Genomic DNA, 18,020 nt, shown 5'->3' with positions numbered 1-18,020 from the left:
TCCTGGATATGTCCCAAGACCTTCTGGCTAAGTACTGGTTGGTCCTGGCCAACAAATGTCAATTTGTTGAGCTTACAAACAAATTAGCTCTGAGAGCTCACCTTTTTTTGTCATAGCAACATCCCCTGGCACCCTTCAGTCTAGAGGTATTGATGTGGCATTGATGCATGGCTGGAAAGCTGCCCATTGGAAAAGGCCCTGGGGTGCTGGTCAACAGCAGCTGAACATGAGCCAGCATGTGCCCAGGTGGCCCAGAAGGCCAATGGCATCCTGGCCTGGATCAGCAATGGTGTGGCCAGCAGGAGCAGGGCAGGGATTGTCCCCTGTACAGGGTGCTGCTGAGGCCACAGCTCAAATCCTGTGTTCAGTTCTGGGCCCCTCACTGCAAGAAGGACATTGAGGGGCTGGAGTGTGTCCAGAGAAGGGCAGTGGAGCTGGGGAAGGGTCTGGAGCACAGAACTGAAGAGGAGTGGCTGAGAAAGGTGGGAGTGTTTTCCTGGAGGAAGGGAGGCTCAGGGGGACCTTCTCACATTCCATAATTGCCTGAAAGGAGGCTGTAGCCAGGGGGAGTCAGTCTCTTCTCACAGGTAAAAAGCAATTAGAACAAGAAGAAAAGGCCTCAAGCTGTATAAGGGGAGGTTAGGATTGGATATGAGGAAAAATTTCTTTGCAGAAAGGGTGACCAAGCATTGGAACAGGCTGTGGAAGAAAGTGGTGGAATGAATCACTGTCCCTGGAAGTGTTCAGAAAGCATGTTGGTGTGCTGCTTAGGGACATGGTTTAGTGGTGGACCTGGCAGTGCTGGGTTAACTGTTGGACTCAGTGATCCTGGTGGTCTTTTCCAACCTTAATCATTACGTGACTCTTTGAGGAGGGACTGGGCTTCCCACACCTCCAACACTGCCAAGGGGCTGCTGCTGCACAGAGCAGAGCAGTGGGAGGAGAGGCATGCAGCCTTAGCTGGAGGATTAACAAAGATTTAGTTGTGATTTAGACTTGTCAAGGCAAGGCTCTGTGCCTTTGTTTTCACAGGAAGTTTCTGATTCCCAGTTGTTGCTTACTGCTGTTAAAAGAGAGGAAAGTGACTCATGGAGTTTCCTATTGGCCTGAGGAGATATGCAGGGAAATGACTTACTAGGGACGGCCCAGACAGCCTGGCAGCGAGGGAGAAATCAGGCAAAAAGGTCTCAGATTCATTATCGTGGCTGCAAATTAATTGCCTGAGCCAGTAATGCACATAAACACATTTCTCCTGTGGGCAGTCATTGTGAGAGGGAGTGGTGCTGCTTTGCCAAGAGCTGGGGTCAGACAGGGTGATGTGCATTTTACAGCTTTAACCTCCAAAATTTACTGCACGGACAAAGCAGGAGAGGAAACCAGAGATGGATGTGCCTGTTTCCTCTTGCTCCCCACTTTGTCCTTCCCTGGAAATCACTGTGAATTCACTAGGAAGTGCACAGACTTTCACGTGTGTTGCCAACAGGCCCATGCTGTCTGTAGTCCCCGCTGCAGCCAGGCTCCAGGGCAGAGCAGCCAGCACGTCCCAGGCAGCGCCATCCCCAGGGGCTGCTGTGGCGGGTGCCTGGGATCAGGAGGGGCATCTCCATCCTCCCTCCTTGGCCAGAGAAACCTTCCTAGGGGAGATATCCTAGAGCACAGAAAGAGCATTTTCGTGTTCCAGGGGGAAAACCTTGCTGAGAGGATGCACTCTGCTCTCATCAACATCCTTTTACTGCTTCTTTAAACAAAATACCTTTTTTTGCCTTTGAAGTCAAGAGATGAAGGAGGAAAACAAGTAACTACCATGTGAGGAAAAGCAGCCCTTCATGAGATATACAAAATTTCTGAAAAGCTATGTGAATCTGTGCCAAACTCCACAGGGAAGACAATACACTTTGTGCCAACAAAACCATGAGGCCATAAAAATTGAGAGGAGAGGAGAGGAGAGGAGAGGAGAGGAGAGGAGAAAGGAGTCCAACTGCATGTCGTTTGTAGGCATTTGGGATTTCTAAGTTCCTCCTTGTGCAGGGGCACATGAAGCAGATGAAATGCTGCTCCTCAGGTTTAATTTTAGTCTGTCTAATAAGCTGTGACGCTGTGAATGAAAAAGTGGATTGGTTTTATGGGGTAGGCAGCGAGTGTGGAACAAAGCAGCTCAGCTCCTGTAGGAGAGATGGGGACATCTGCACATGAATATGGCACCTTTTGAGCAGACCAGGGGACCTCAGCAGACTGGTAGGCAGGTTCCTACTCTCCTGCCATTCCTGTGCCTGAGAAATTGCCCCTTTTTAGAGGAAATCACTTGTCTCTCATCTGGAGCCTATGGGAGAAGTTTGCCCATCAAATCTGCAACATGCCTGTACCATGCCATGGGGTTTGTCCTCTGCTCTCATCTCCTTTTAGAGGTTTTAAAGAGCTGAAGAAAGTACTGTTGCTTCTTACAGACACAGTTGCTTGTACTCTCCAGCCACACAGCCCTTGCCTACGTGACTGTCATGAACACTCAGATCCAGCCCTGGTTCCTTCTTGAGCTTCCCCCATGGAAGATGAGGAGTCCTCACTGTGCTCAGATGCCAAGGCGAGAAATACCTCCCTATCAATAAACATGTTTCCAAACCTCAACACCCAGGAATCCCTCACATCCCTAAGTGCCCTGATGCCATGAGATGGCTTAGGCTGATATAAAAATAGACCCACAGGAGCACACACGTGCAGATGAACACAGCACAGGGTACAAAACGTTTGGCACTTTGCTTAGTTTTGTTTCATGTAGTTTAATTTGATGCTACAGTGAGAATAGACATTTGATTTTCTTTTTTAATCAAAAGGAGAATTCAAAGGAAACGTTTTAATAGAGATGAAGTGTGTATGTATTTCTCTCATATAACTGCTTTATAAAATCTCTGTTGCTGAGGGTTAATGCCAATCTTTTCCTGGTAATGGTACTTTTATTACAAATGAACCATAGAAAAGAAAACTATTGAGCTTAATTATATCTAACAAATATATGGTGGTCAAACTAATTTCTTCCATCAATACCTGGTTGGTTACTTGTCCCTTCTCTGTAAACAGATTTTTTGCATGAAATCTGGTGCTACTGAAGTATTTGAATTTCCTGGGGCCAAACTTTTACCTTCTGATTTTTGGGTTGTCTCTAGATGAACATAGAAACATAGGGTTTGCTCTGGATGCAGCTGCAGAAATCTTCACTCAAGTGGGAGCTGGAGTCTATCAACTGCATGAGCTGCACCTGGAGCCTACAAGTCACTTCAGAAATCTTCACTCTCACTCTGTGAGGACCATAAAAAACTCATGATCTGCAGCTATTGATAGCACTCCAGAAAACAGAGCTCTCATTGGATGCCTGTGCTCAATTTCATGTGACGCCTGGATGCAGTTTGTCAGTGAGTGCTGTCAGGGACAGGACAGAGGCTCTCACCAGATGGTTTCCCACCAGAAGCTACTGAGGTGCAGGTGGGTGCTGGTGGATTTGATCTTGGGGCATTTCTCAGTGCAGTGAGTGCCACATTTTGGCTCCCTGAACCCCCAGATGGAAGTGAATCACCATGACCTGGGTTGATAAGCCCTGGGTTGCCCGTGGCAGGGATGCACTGATCCAAAAGTGTAGTGTCATCCCTGGAGGAGGGAGAGGAGTTTCTTGTTTTTGCAGGATGCACCCCTGAGCTGGAGTTCATATGAGAACAAAAGTTCCCAAGAAATGTTTCTGAGGCCTGTGTCTGCTATGCTGCACTTCATTTGTGAGGTTTTTTTACAAGATGAGCTTCTCTTACTTCACCATAACAGAGTGCTAAGGCAAACCCAAGCCCTGACACGGGGACTGCTCCACACAGGGTGTAACCATGGGCTCTCACCCCCATGCTGAGCCCTAGCTGCAGAGCTGCCTCTCCTGCATTCTGAATAAGCTGGGTCCTCTGAGGGACACAGCTGGGGTCTGGTCCATCCCTGCAGGGATGCAGCTGGCCCAAAGTGCCTCAGCTTGCTGAGCAGTGCACAGAGCCTGATGGGGACCCAGCAGTGATAATGACCCAGAGGGCAGAGGATCTTCTGCAGCTTTTTCCAGGAACATCAGTTGTTGCACCCATCCTGAAGAACTGTCTGCATCCTCCAAGAACATACCTGGAGCTGAGGTGGGAGAAGTCAATGGAAAGAGTCTTTTGCAATTTGTGCTGCCTACAGCTCCTTCAAAGTTAGGCAGCTGATGAACAAAAGGTATTCACAGAGCTGAACTTTTATTAAGGAAAAAAACAACATGCAAGATACAAGATGTCCCACCCCAAACCTCTGGAAGGTTTATTTATGGATTCCTACAAATCCAAGGGCAACCTTTTATCATGCTGATGGAGCAAGCAGTGCTGATTCCTCCCAGCATAAAGATCAGGCTCCCCAAGAAGATCTCAAGTCAAGAACCAATCAATGAAATACCATGAACCATTATGCACAGCTGGAAATGCTTGCAAGATTCTTTAGGATATCACTGAATCCTTGAATTGTTTAGGTTCAAAAAGACTTCTAAGATCATCAAATCCAACCATCAATCCAGCACCATCAAGTTCACCACCAAACCATATCCACAAGTGCCATATTCTCATAATTTTGAACACTTCCAGGGGTGGTAACTCCACCACTTTTCTGGTCAGCCTTTACAATGCATGACCACACTTTCAGCGGACATATTTTTTCTGATATCCAATAGCTTCCCTTAGCTTGAGGCCTTTTCTTCTTATCCCATAATTTTGTCACTTGGGAGAAGAAACCAACCCTGCCTGGCTACATCCTTCTTTCAGGTAGCTGAAGAAAGAAGGTCTCCCTGAGCCTCTTTTTGTCCAGGAAAAACATCCCCAGCCACTCCTCATCAGACTTGTGCTCCAGCTCCATTGCCCTTCTCTGGACACGCTCCAGCTCCTCAATGTCCTTCTTGCAGTGAGAGGCCCAGAAGTGAGCACAGGATTTGAGCTGTGGCCTCACTTGTGTCAAGTACAGGGGACAATCCCTGCCCTGCTCCTGCTGGCCACACCAGTGCTGATACAGGCCAGGATGCCACTGGCCTTCTTGGCCACCTGGGCACTGCTGGATCATGTTCATGTGATTGTAGTAAAGGAGGAAGGAAAAAAGAAAGAAATAACTGTCAGAAATAAAATAGAAATAGAGCATTTTGCTCTCTGTCTTTGGAGAGCAAGACCAGACAAGCCAGATGTAAGCAAGCCTGTTGCTGACAGAGATGGGAGAAAGAGATGTTCAGCAGCTCTAACCCTGTGACAAACCAAACCCTGCAGAGCAACATTTTTTAAAATCACGGAATAAAAAGTCAATATAGCCTGGAAAAAATTGGAAAGATATTATTTCTTGGTTCCCATAGGAATGTTAGCTGGGATACTCTGTGCCAGTTGCTGTCAGTAGCATCTATTCTGAGAAGACCCTGAGTGCCAGGTTACAGCCCAGGCCAGGAGAATGTGGGCTGGAAGAGCAGCTGAGCTGACTTGTCTATTTTAGCCTGTTCCAGGCATCCTTGCCCTCCTCCTCAGGATTTGAGTGAACCAGGGGAAAGCTAAGTTATACCCTGCAGCATCTGAGAAATGCTGTCAGAAAGCAGAACACCTTCCACTTGCAGAACTGATGTAGCCATGTTTTCCTTCGTGGGCATTGCTGTTTGATGCACTGATTTTGTTTTGAAGTGTTTGACACATTTCTCTCTGTAAAGGTTTATGGAATAATGTTCTTGCACTGTAGCAGGTGAGAGGGTCATGGATGACAGCTGAGAACATCCTCTCAGATCACTGGGACAGCAGCCCTCTGAGTCACAGGACCATGTGAAGCTGCACAAGGCTTCCTGACAGTTCCTGTCTCCTCTTCTTCTTAGGAAGAGCTCCAGCTCTCCTTTCATTATTTTTGCTGAAAACATTTTTTCTTAAAAGACATGATTTTGCACCTTTTTTCTCTTTTGTCACAGAAGTGGCAAAGTTTGGAAATGGAAAAGTTTTTGGGTAATTACCTTTAAAAAAAATCAGTTTAAATGGGATATTTATTACAGGCACCTGGGCAAGCAGCAACACTAAACGCCTTCCCACGGGAACATCTTCACACCTCTCCATGGAGATGTGGGAAGGCAGCAATGCAGGCCTGCCACAGTAGACTTGAAACACTCATAGTGCATGTTGGCTTAGACTCCAGCCTGCCCTGTGCTGCTGGCTGGTGCTGTGGTGGGCATGAGCACCTTTGAGCAGGCTGCTGGGGCTCCTGGCTGGGATGGAAATGCAGCTGCTGGAAGAGGAGCCACAGGGAGCAGGCATAGCTCCTCCTCTGTTTACTGAGGTGCTGTGGTCCCCAGATCAACTCGCCAGAGTATCCTGGCTTAAGCAGACAGCAAGACAGCAAACAAATTCGTTCAAATTAGTAACATGTGGGCCCCTTTCTCTGCTTTCGGCCTGGTGAGCAGTCAGGTGGGTTTTCCCCTCAGCCAGGGCTGTCTGTGAGTTCTGCAACATGTGCTGAGGTCTTAAGCCACCATTAGTCATGAGGGCACAGTCCTTGTCTCAGGGGAGATGGGGATTTTGAGGGGATTTTGTACGCATGTCTGGAAGGCAGCATTAGGGAATAATTGTTGCATGCAGCATGCTATTTCTGGAAACCTTCCCTCCTCAGCAGTCATGTTCCTTGATCTTCCTTGATTTAGTGATTCAAAACTCCCATTTCCTTCTTTATTTGGACTTGTACACGGTGTTTTATTTCCATTTCTGCTTTCAGTCTATTCTACGTTGGGCAAAGCTGTTCAATGTCTGTCTGTTGTTTCCTCTTTCACTCCGTGTCCATCATGTCCTGTCTGGGACTGTTTTGAATGGAAAAAAAAGAACACTTTAACTGTAAATATGTGGATTTTGGATCAAGATGATCTTTCAATCTGCAGTTATACAACAGAAGAAAGTTCTCCTGTCAGGGCATCACCGACTGATGTACTTTCTGGAGGGACTGTGGGAGGTTGTCTGGCCCCACTCCCTGCCCAGACCTGGTAATTGGATGACCACGAGATTTTGCCAGTGGCAATAAATGCTCTGCTCTGTTTCTGGTTAGTCTTTTCCATGCTTTAGTCTCCTTTACTTTATACAGGTTGAAATAGATATTTTTGAGACTGGGAGAAGAATGGTAGTGCAAGTAACAGTGTGGTCAAAGCCAAACATAGTTAATGAGGGATGACCTGTTCTTAATATGGCCTAGAGAGAATTAATCTACTTTTCTCTGCTTGATCAGCTACAGAATTCATCCTTGGCCTGTGAGAGATGAGTTCTCAGGTTTTCTGATCATTGCCAGCCCACTGCTGATTGGTGCACTGAAATTACATCGCCCAGAGATGCAGAAGAGGAAGATGTCTTCTCCTATTGGTAGAGGATTCCCAGAAAGAGCTCAAAGGTAAGTACTGCATATTTAACACCCACAGGGGAAAAAGCCCCAAAGGCTGCCCAATTCCCTCCCCACCCACCACCATTCCAATCCTATAACAGCTGAACTTGTGGACTTTCAGTACTTGAAGAGGACCTATAAGATAGATGAGGAGTAACTTTCTAGCAGGGCCTGTTGTGGTAGGAGAAAGGGTAATGGCTTTAAACTGAAGGAGAGATGATTTAGAACACTTCTAAGAACTAACTTTTTTTTTTTTAATGAGAGGCATGAAACACTGGAACATGTTGACCAGAGAAGTTGGGGACACCCTGTTCCTGCAGGTGTTCAAGGTCAGGTTAGATTGAGTTTTGAGCAACCTAGTGTTTTTGAAGATGTGCCTGCTCACAGCAGAGAGAACTGGACTAGATGACTTTAAAAGGTCCCTTCTCATCCAACCTGTTCTATGATTCTATGAATTAATAGCTAAGACAACCAACAGTGGCCCAGTCTAATGGATCTATGGTCTCTTTTGTCATCACAGGACATTGGTGCTTCTGGACCCAACTCTCAGCAGGTAAAAATCATAAATTTTTGAGTTGAATACTCTCTGTCTGAGCACAGGAAACAACTTGATGATGGTTATCTTGACATGAAGGCTTAGAAAACTGCAGCCCTGGATTTCCCTCCAGTTTTCAGTAGATCAGAACTACTCAAATCAGTCAGATTCTCACCTCATTTCTATGCAATTCACACCCATAAATATTGACTTTAGCAGCATTTCAGTGGAGCAGTGCCTGGTGCAAGAGCATGATTTAGATTAGTGAAGTTTCACAGCTGTACTGATAAGGGTGGGGGAGAGAACAGCCCCTTCTCCAAAGAAGAAAACTCCAAACTGTAGAAATCAATTAATCCTCAGGGAAAAAAAATCCCTGGTTTTAGAGACCGAGTTTCTCTAAGATACTAGCTTGCCCTTGTCACTAATGTTTAAACCATGTGATTTTTTAAAATCATAAACATTTAGACTAAGACCATAAAATTTTGAGTAGGTATATAGCAAACAGTATAACATTGAAGACAGATCATTCTCTGTGTAGATAACAAAGTATTTATAAATTTGTGCTCACAAATATACATACATTTTGAGAATGGATTTCTTCTTGTATTTGTAATATTACTTCATCATGAGGAAACTGGAAAACTTTGCTCAGCTTCACAGAGATGTAATACTCTAATATAAACAAGCCATTCAGTCCAGACAGCTACTTTAACTTCAGCCTAAGTCCTGTTTGCTTCAAGCTTTGAGTTCCATTAGTGCTCTTTCAAGTTAAGCACAGGCTTAACAGCTTTACTAGATCAACGCCCAGGACAGCTGGTGAGAATTCCAGCTGTCAGTGAGACTCCAGTGCAAAGACAACTTCTTTGGCCTTCTTGTTGCCCCTGAAGCCGTTTTGCTCAGCTACAGGTGTGCACTCCTTTAAAAGCACGTTTTGGTGGGTTGTTTATAGCCCTGGGGGAGTCTCCAGTGCTAATGAATGTCTCTATCACCCTCTGCCTGCTTGCACTGCATCCTATGTCCCCACTCTCAAGGCCTCTGCTATCATATCAGCCTTGCTTTCCCCATACAATGTATCATTATCCCGGGGTCATGTTTCATTTAGTGCAGAATAAGTATTGTCTATATAAAAAAACCACGGTTTTACCGCATTATTATAACAAAGAAAACAAACGAGGCAATAATGGCCGTGGTCTCTAGAAAAACTGCTGTTAGAGCTGAGCAAGTTAAAGCAAAACTTTAGGCAAGCCAAGACACGTTTGAACAAAGCCTGGCAAGTCCCGAGGCCTTGCAGAGAAAGAATGAAGCCTGTGGTCTTTTATAGTAATGGCAATCCTGAATTTAATGGGATACAGGGCGACAGTGAAATAAAAGCATTAAACTGGCTTGGTGCCCCAATTGAATATCAAGAAACAGCAATAACAACCTTTTGTTAGCCTGATGATTCCTCTTTCAGGAGACCCTATTTTAGAACATGAAGCACTATATCCACTATTTGCTTGAAAAGAGACAGCATAGATGCTCTACTTTATACTTATGTAAGAAGCCCATTATCTCCTGAGAGAAGTCCAATTCCCTGAATGCTATGTACCTTAGATAAGACAGTTTTAGCTCTTGACTTTAATTATCCTTTCCTTCCAAGTCTGTTCCAAAATATTAAGTACATAGGCCCAAACAGCGAGCTGGTTGGCATCAAGACCTTTTATCCCCTCTTTAAAAATATAATGGTTTTGGGGTCAATATTCTTCTTTCCTGTACAGAACCTTGGAATTGTGCAGTGTGGAAATCTGATCAAGGGACTCTGGCTCTCTTTAGAGAATCACAGAATGGTTAGGGTTGGAAGGGATGTCTGGAGGTTCTCTCATCCAGCCCCTCTGCTCACACAGGGCTACCTTGAGCCAGTTGTCCAGATGGCTTTGGAATATCCCAGAGGATCGAGGCCGCAAGCACTCTAGGCAACCTGTGCTGGTGCTCCCTCACATGAACGAAGTGTCTCCTGATGTTCAGGCAGTATTTCTTGTGGTTTTGTGTGTGCCCTATACTACAGCAGGACTGTACAGGCGCTTCAGAAGAGCTTCCCCAGAACCCTGAGTTTCTGGAGATGGTTTGGAAGATTTCTCCATAATTGAGCCCTGCAGGCATTTCCTTGCCCACATGCTGGAGATCCTGCTTAAGCCTCATTTTGCTGACTTTGTGGTCCCTTCCATGATGTCACTCCTCATGCCCTTTGCTCGGTGATTCTGTCCATCTCTCCTTCACAAGACTGCTAGCTACTCTACCCTTCATTTTCCTGAATTTAAAGCCCTCCTTATGAGATCAGCTATCATGATGAAAATGACTTCTCTCTGCTTAGCAAGCATCTTCCAAGCAGATGCTACTCTGCAGACAGTGCCCCATGGCCATAGAACCCAAACCCCTGTCACTCACACAAGGAAAGAGCTGAATTCTACACTTGGGATGGGACAACCCTTGGTGCAGGGAAATGAGAGGTTGAAAGCAGTGCCAAAAAAGGGACCTGGGGGTCCTGGGCAAGGTGAACAAGAGTCAGCACTACCCTGGCAGCCAGGAGAGCCAAACTTGTCCTAGGGGGCATCTGGCACAGCACGGCCAGCTGGGCAAGGGAGGGGATTATCTCACCTGGAATATTGTGTGCAGGACCAGGCCTTTTACTTGTAGTCACATCTGTTCCCCCTTCATCTTTGATGGTAGTGAATTTATTTTGCAGTGCCAAGCCCTTAGGTGAGGCAGAAGCCTTCACCCTGATGCCAGAATTCACTGGCTTCCACGTTTCCCCTTCTCCAGAATTTTGTTTACTTTACTAGTGGGAGGTAGACACTGCCTGCTTCTCTACTGCAGAATAGTAGAGATAGCAGAGAGAAAGACAGACTTTGGGGCTGTAATTCATCTGGCCTATCTTATATATTGGTTTTAGGGTTAAATGACATAGTCCCTTAAAGTTCCTGGTTTTCTCCAGTGGCTACAAAGCTGGTCTAGATACAGGAGTATTTGTTATAAACAAAATTATTTTTTCTTTCTTTTTTTTTTGGTGGCGTGTGACATCAAGGCTTATAAAATAGCTGCAAATTAGGAATAGTAAGAATTAAGTCACATTCCTGCATGCACTGTTAAGAACAACACAGGAAAAAAGGAGATAAAAAATGAGGTCTGGCCATGTAATCTGACTGCTGGTTTTCAGTATTTGAAAAGTATTTTGGTAACAATGTGCTAGCAAACACTGATTTTTAAAAAATACTGGGAGATTTCTGGTTTAAAAAGTGTTGGCGAATGCAACACTAGGTGGCATTGTATAAATACATATAAAATCTTGCACTTTTTCTGTTTCAAAGGAGCTATAAGGTATGAAACTCACTGAAATGTGTGGGATTTGTTCACTAATTTCTGTTCTCTGATCATTGTATTCTGATATTTAGCAGTCCTCAACAACCTGGTCAAAAAATAGGAAAGTTCTCATGTCTCTTCTGGGAAATCATTATGACAGGACACCTCCCTGAAGTGCTGGCACTCCAACAGTGCAGTACAACAAACAGAAGGAATTAGAGGTCTCTGTGCAATAGTGGGATCACAACCTCTTTAGGATCATGGTGAGATATTTCACACGACTGGAGTGCTCTAAAGGTTGGCTAGAGGCTCCAAAAGAAGGAGGTGAGGAGAGGGTGTTGCCCTGTATGAGAGAGCATTGGAAACATGTCAAGCTCTGCCTTGATGTGAGGGATAAGCCATAAACTGAGATCTTGTGGGTCAGGATTGGAAGCTGGTGTTGTTGTTGCAGATTTCTGCTACAGACCACCTGATGAAGTAAAACTAGTTGAGATCTTCCTCAGACAGCTGGAAGAAGTCCCACATTCACAGGTCCTGATCTTCATTGGGAACTTTAGGTACCTTGATGTCTCCCGGAGGGACAATGAGCAGATAAATGAGTTGTAAGTGTCCCAGGTAGACACCAGTGCCCAACAGTATCCAGGACAGGGAAAAAAAAAAAGAAAAAGCAGAAATATATTTCACCTTGCTTATCTGGGACAGCTCTTATTTTTACAGTAATAAGAAAGGTCAGCAGCAAACCTTGGTGATGAGCAAAACTGGATGGTTGCCTTGGGTGGTCATGCTCTCTCAGTTAAGTTTTTGCATTTCTTTCACCCAGCGTCACTCCTGTCACCCAGATGAGTGTCACTTCAGATGAGCAAGAAGATGGATTTGAGAACTGCAGGTTGCTCAGCCTCACCTTGAGAAGGCAATACTCCTGAAAATCATTTCCAAACACATTAAGTTCAAGAAGGTGATTGGGAGCAATCGGCACAGACTAAAGAAAGAGGAGCTTTGCCAGGCCAAACCAAGAGCATTGCAGAAAGAAATGATGAGTTCAGTGGATGAGGAGAGACCATATGGCTTTTGACACTCTTCTGTGGCATCCTTATTGGCAAACTGATGAAATATAGGGCAGATAAATAGGGAGGTGGACTGAAAACTGACTGAACTGCAGGGGAAAAGCATTGTGGCACTAGCATGAGAACCATGGAGATATTAAAAATGCAGCTGCACTTGGCCCCTAGCAACCTGCTCCTGATGACCCTTGCTTTGTGCAGGGGCTTGGACTGAACAATCTCCAAGACATCCCTTCCTATCTCAAATATTCTGTGATTTTGTGAACAGCACCTTCTCTGCTGGCCTCACTTAAGGTTGAGCCTGTAGCTCAAGCCTCCAATTTCATAAGTATCTGTAAAGGTTTTGGACAGGACCGAGTGCTCCATGCTCTACAGGACTGCCTCCAAACTGTTGTCCTGTTACTCAGGGAGACAAGTGGCAGATGTGTGCAACCTGAGGAAAAGGAGAAGTCTCGTTTTGGTTATGGTCAGAGTTGTGTTTATAGCTATAGGCTGGCATATAAGTACTTGGAAATGCTGGAGTGTGTAAGAGTCAAAAAATGGCTTTATGCATTTAATACACTTCTGATACTCAGGCTGAAATTTCTGGTACTGTGGTGATTTCACACAAGAAATATTTTAAGGTTTTGTGGCTAACAAAATGATATGACTGATAACTGAACTGCCATGCCATGTTAGTAGTACTGCTGCTAAGCATGGGAAATTGATTTGTCTTTGCACGCTTAAAGCAGCAGGCTTCCTGGGACTCACCCCACTGTAGATCCATGCAACCTAAACAAACAAGTGTGGGGATTGTGGCTAGAAATTTGCAATGTGCTAGCAGAAAACCATCCTTGCTTACTCTGAGGGACCTACAGAAGCAGACCAAGCTTTCTTGATGGTCCTGTTCAGATAGGAGGAGGCTCACAATGCAAAACCAAAAGTGATCTAGAAATTTTTAGGGAGTAGGACTGGTTGAATAAGGGTTATTTTTTCATAATCAATTTTGCTACCTTTCAAATACATGTTCCAAAATAAAAAAAAATTAAAAAAAGAAGTGGTGATCTGTATCAGTCTTGTAACTCACAGTTGTGTGAGATTATTTTAGTTAAGTTTTAAACAAAGCACGCTCTTTAAAGGAATTCAATGGTTTTAGAAAAGTGGCTCTGATAGGCAGTGATTTACAGTATGTTTTTCACAAGATGAAAATAAAGAAACCAAAATAAAAAAAAAAATCTAGTTAAGCTGAACCCTGTAGAACAGTCTAATTACTTTTTACTGTTTTACTTTAAAAGCCTAATTCAGTCATGCTCTCTGGAGGAAAATTGAATGCTGCAAGAACGAACAGACATTAGCAATTGAACTGGCCAAGGAAAAGTTTCTTATGTTTGCCTGTCCTCTCCTGATGCATTTTTGACCAATATAGCCTGTTTGGTTGTGTTAATGGGTTACTGTTCCCATTTCATAGGAGACAGTAGGGATATGAGAGAGTGTTGAGATCATGGGGCAATAGAAGTCATAAAAGTATATTAGCACAAAGGCCAATTATTTCAATCTTTCATAGCCAGAGTGAATGGTGCAACATCTGTTCCTTGCAACTGTGGAGAGTATTTGTGCAACCTGCAGTCAGTGGTTGCTGCACTGCACTGACAAGGACCGACGTCACACGGTTTCAGACGTATGGAAGGTGACTGCTCAGTCGAATGCTAATCTGCCTTGCAGAGCTGAGCAAAAAATTCACAATAACTCATTAATATGGCAAATTTGGATTCCTTTCTGCCTGTGGGGTATACTTTCTGTCTTTTTTGAGGGTCTTAAGCTGTTGTCTTTAACTGCAATAACTGATTTCGTTCTTAGAAAAGGATACAGAACCTCCTGGGGCTGTTTTGAGCAAACATCTACATATTGCCTGCTCATCAAGCAAAATAATAATTCATGGATATTGATGAATGTATTTCCCTTTCCTTCATTTACTTTGAAATAGGGATGTTACATGGTAACCAGTTTAGTACTTTTTAAAAAAAATCCAGAATTCATAGCTGAAATAGCTTGTCAGTAATGCTTTAAGAGGTTGCTTTTTCTCTTGCAATTCTCACATTGCTGCAAGGGCACAGAAACAGCTTTTCTGACCCTTGGTATGACTGAAGACCAGAGAAGGAAAGGTGCAAGGCAGAAACCTCTCAAATCACAGTTGTGACTTGAGGAACAGGACCATTGCACAAACTGCAGACCTACCAATCTTTTTCCTCCTTCTTCCTAACGTTAGTCATTTATTCTATCTCTGCTCCGCAGGAAATATTTTACCTCCTGAGCAGAGTCATATACTGGAGCTGTAACTGCTGCAAGGGGTAGAAACTCTGGCAAGAAAAGTGAGGGTGCTTGACTACATTTTTAAGCTGTTCATTTGAAATTAATTTCCTTTGGCACAGAGAAGATACATTTACCAGCCTTGTTTTCAGGATTGATAATGGAATGTTTCACATAATATCTAAAGAGGGGGTCTGGGCCTTTTGAGCAGTCCTCATGGCCCCAGATCTCTCAGTCATATGGTTCCTCCTAGCTTTAACATGAAAGAAAAGATACTTCCCATAAAGTTCATCAAGTAAAACCAAAGTTGCTGATGATCTGGGGGATATTTTCATTTTGACATTTTGAGTTTTGAATCAAATCACCAGTTGTCAGTAGTGCCAGCATTTGTGAGTATGTGTGTGATTGGATAAAGAGTAGTAACATTTTAGTCACTGAAGATACCATTCTTCAAATCAACTATCAAGTCCTCTTTAACATGCAGTGAAAACATGTTTGATACTTTTACAAAGCAAAATGGAGCCTTCTAAGGCCCCCTGTGGGTTGTATGGTATGCAAGTTCCCACAGAAATCTGTGTGCAGTGGTGAGGTCCCTGCAGCAGTCCTGGCCATGTGGTGCATTGCAGCAGGTTCAGGCTCTGCTTGGGTTCTGCCAGCACATTTGTCCTGATTTCTGGGTGGTATTAGTCCTCCCAGCAGGCTAGCACTGACACAGTTTCCTCTCCCCCAGATCTGCATGGTAGATCCCAAAAAATAATTTCTGATGTTGTAAGCCCTCTGCTCATAGCTAGTTCTGCTTCTGGATTTATTTTTCAAGTGCTGGAGTGGAGTGGAATACAAGAGAGTGTCTCAAAGCATTCAGCTGTAGCTCAAGGGCTGTCAAGCCTTGCGTAGCAGCAGCTTTGACAGCACTGTCACACTGTCCTGACTGTGACATGTGCTTCCTATGTGGGATCTTCTCTGGGTGATTTGATCAGTGAAGGACATTTGTGGCTATAGAGGAGATCCTCTTCTGTACTGCACAGTCTCCATGTCACAAGTGCCACCTGTGTATACCACATCTTAAAACTGCCTCTTCTCCTGCATTTCTGTGCAAGATATTTCACTGTAGGTCTGCTAAAAATCCCCCAAATTCCATGCCTTCCTTTTGTTGGGAGGAATGGAAGAAGAAGAGTGTTGACATTCTGAGTTAGTCAATACAGTAACAGCAAAATTATCTACGTCCCTGGTTGGGCAGAATTTGGCCCAAATCTTCAAAAAAAGTGCAATGTCACCTCCCTTGGCCAGTGCTGTAAGTAGAGTTTCCATGTTTTCTTCTGCAGCCCATCAGGCTGATTTGGCCATAGCTCAGCTGGTGTAGAAGTGCCCAGCCCACCACCCTGATGACCAGTCCTCCTCACCTCCCCCTAAGTTCTGCTGATGTAGTTTTTCCAAGATTCAGGCTGCCAAAATGTCCTCTTGAAAGATCTGAACAAGCAAAACGCACTAAAATGTCTTAGATACAAACCTGGATACGAGCACAGTTTTTGCTATGGGTTATAGAAGGATAATAACTGGCATCAAATGTAGTGGGAGGCAAAGGTGGGAGCAAGAGGCCAGGGACATGCTGGGACTGTAATCTCTTAAGCCACGGCAGCACAGCATGTCTGGCCATGCCATTGCATTGTGTGAGTGGGAGGACTCAGACAGAGAGGACCCTAGGGAACAGGAGTTTAATTCTGATCCCTAGATCCAGACAATGTTTGAAGGGTGGAAAGGGTGGACGCCTGCTGCAGCTGACCTGCCTATCCTTTCTCTATTAGTGTGCTGGTGTTTGATTGATTCATCACTGTTTTGTGCTTTTATATAATTAATTTTTCTTGGCATTTGAATGCCCTTTTATTCCAGCCCCTCAGCTAATGTTCAGCTTCCCACAGACACATTAGTGGTGTGCTCTAATAACAGATAAGTGGTGTGGTAAATACGCTGGGGTCTCGTTACCATTCATGAAGTTACTGTTTGAGAAATATGGTTCCAAATGTGCTGGTGAATGAAAATAGTTAGTCATAGCCCATTATGAGCAACTGCTCTGCTGTGCCCTCTATGTGCACTCCACAACACCTGTGTGAGTGCTACCCACTGGTGTGTGTCCTTTTTCACCCACCTCTGGCTTGAGCTGGTGGTGTCTCACCAAACCCTTTTCTCTGCCTTGGTTCTTGCCTCATTTATGGCCATTGCTGCTCTGCTGGCTTGGTGATCCTTCATCTCACCACGGGGGCATTCACAATGCTTTACTGAAGGGAGCTGTTCCTGCCAGGAGCCACCTTTCCTGGGTGTTCCTGAGCACTGATCTCTCTCTGGCAGAGTTTTTATCTTGTAGCAGACTCCAGAGACAACACTATGTATAGAATATGACCCAGAGAGAAGTTTCTTTATTTACAGACCTGTTGTGCTGACCTTTGAGGTTATCAAACTCTTGTGTAGGACCTCAGAGAAGCCTTTTTTGGGGAAAAAATACATATGGGAATGTTTTAACTTTCCCATCAAATAGTTGTGTGGGCAGCATGTAAGATAAATGTCATTTCCACAGCTGTTGCTGCCCTGGAAGATTATGGTAGTTCTCTCAGTCATTATTAATTTCTTAAGCATTTAATCAGCCCTGTGCATAGAGGCCTATGAACACTCCAGTACTCTGCAACTGTGGAATTTGCAGTGCAGCAGCCTGGGCTCCTAAATAGCTGTGGCTGCATGGAGAGCAAATCAAATCATGGCTCAGCAAACATTGTTATTACAGTAAACAGAAAGGACCTATTAAAGGACCTATTTCTTCTGCCTTTTCTTTTTTTTTCAGGTTTAATCCCTTCCCTGTCTCATTGCTTGTGAGTGAGTGAGGCATTTTGGGTCAGTTGGAGTGTCCTTCCTCTGTGGCTTCTTTTGGGCAACTCCTTTGATCTTTGCACCTGGAGACTAACTAACACCTCTTCCTTGAAAAGAAAGAAAAATGCTGGCTGTAGGGCTGGGTTATGCCAGCTCTGAGATGGTGCCCTCCCACTCGGGTCTCTACATATTCTCAGTAAATGCTGGTTTCTCTTCTTGACACTGGTACATGTATCAGATGGCCTGCAATCAAGGGATCTCAAGGTCTGGTATCTCATCTGAACCAAGCAGATCCTTGCTCTGGCAGCATTGTGAGATCTGGAGGCATCCATGTGGCCTTTAGCTAGTGCCCTTTGTGTAGGAGCCGTTTTCTTCACCTTGCTTGTCACTCAGAGAGAGAAATGGGTGAGCTCAAGGCTAATGCAATGCTGAGATCCTCACCTCAAACCTCTGTGTAGTTACATTATTCAACTTGAATGCAGTGTAGTTTCTTGATTTCCAGGTCAGCTTGCTGAATCTCTTACTATTCCCCC

Source organism: Geospiza fortis, unplaced genomic scaffold, assembly GCF_000277835.1.
Source record: "Geospiza fortis unplaced genomic scaffold, GeoFor_1.0 scaffold16, whole genome shotgun sequence".
NCBI classification, from domain to species: Eukaryota; Metazoa; Chordata; class Aves; order Passeriformes; family Thraupidae; genus Geospiza; species Geospiza fortis.
This window is presented reverse-complemented; position numbering follows the sequence as displayed.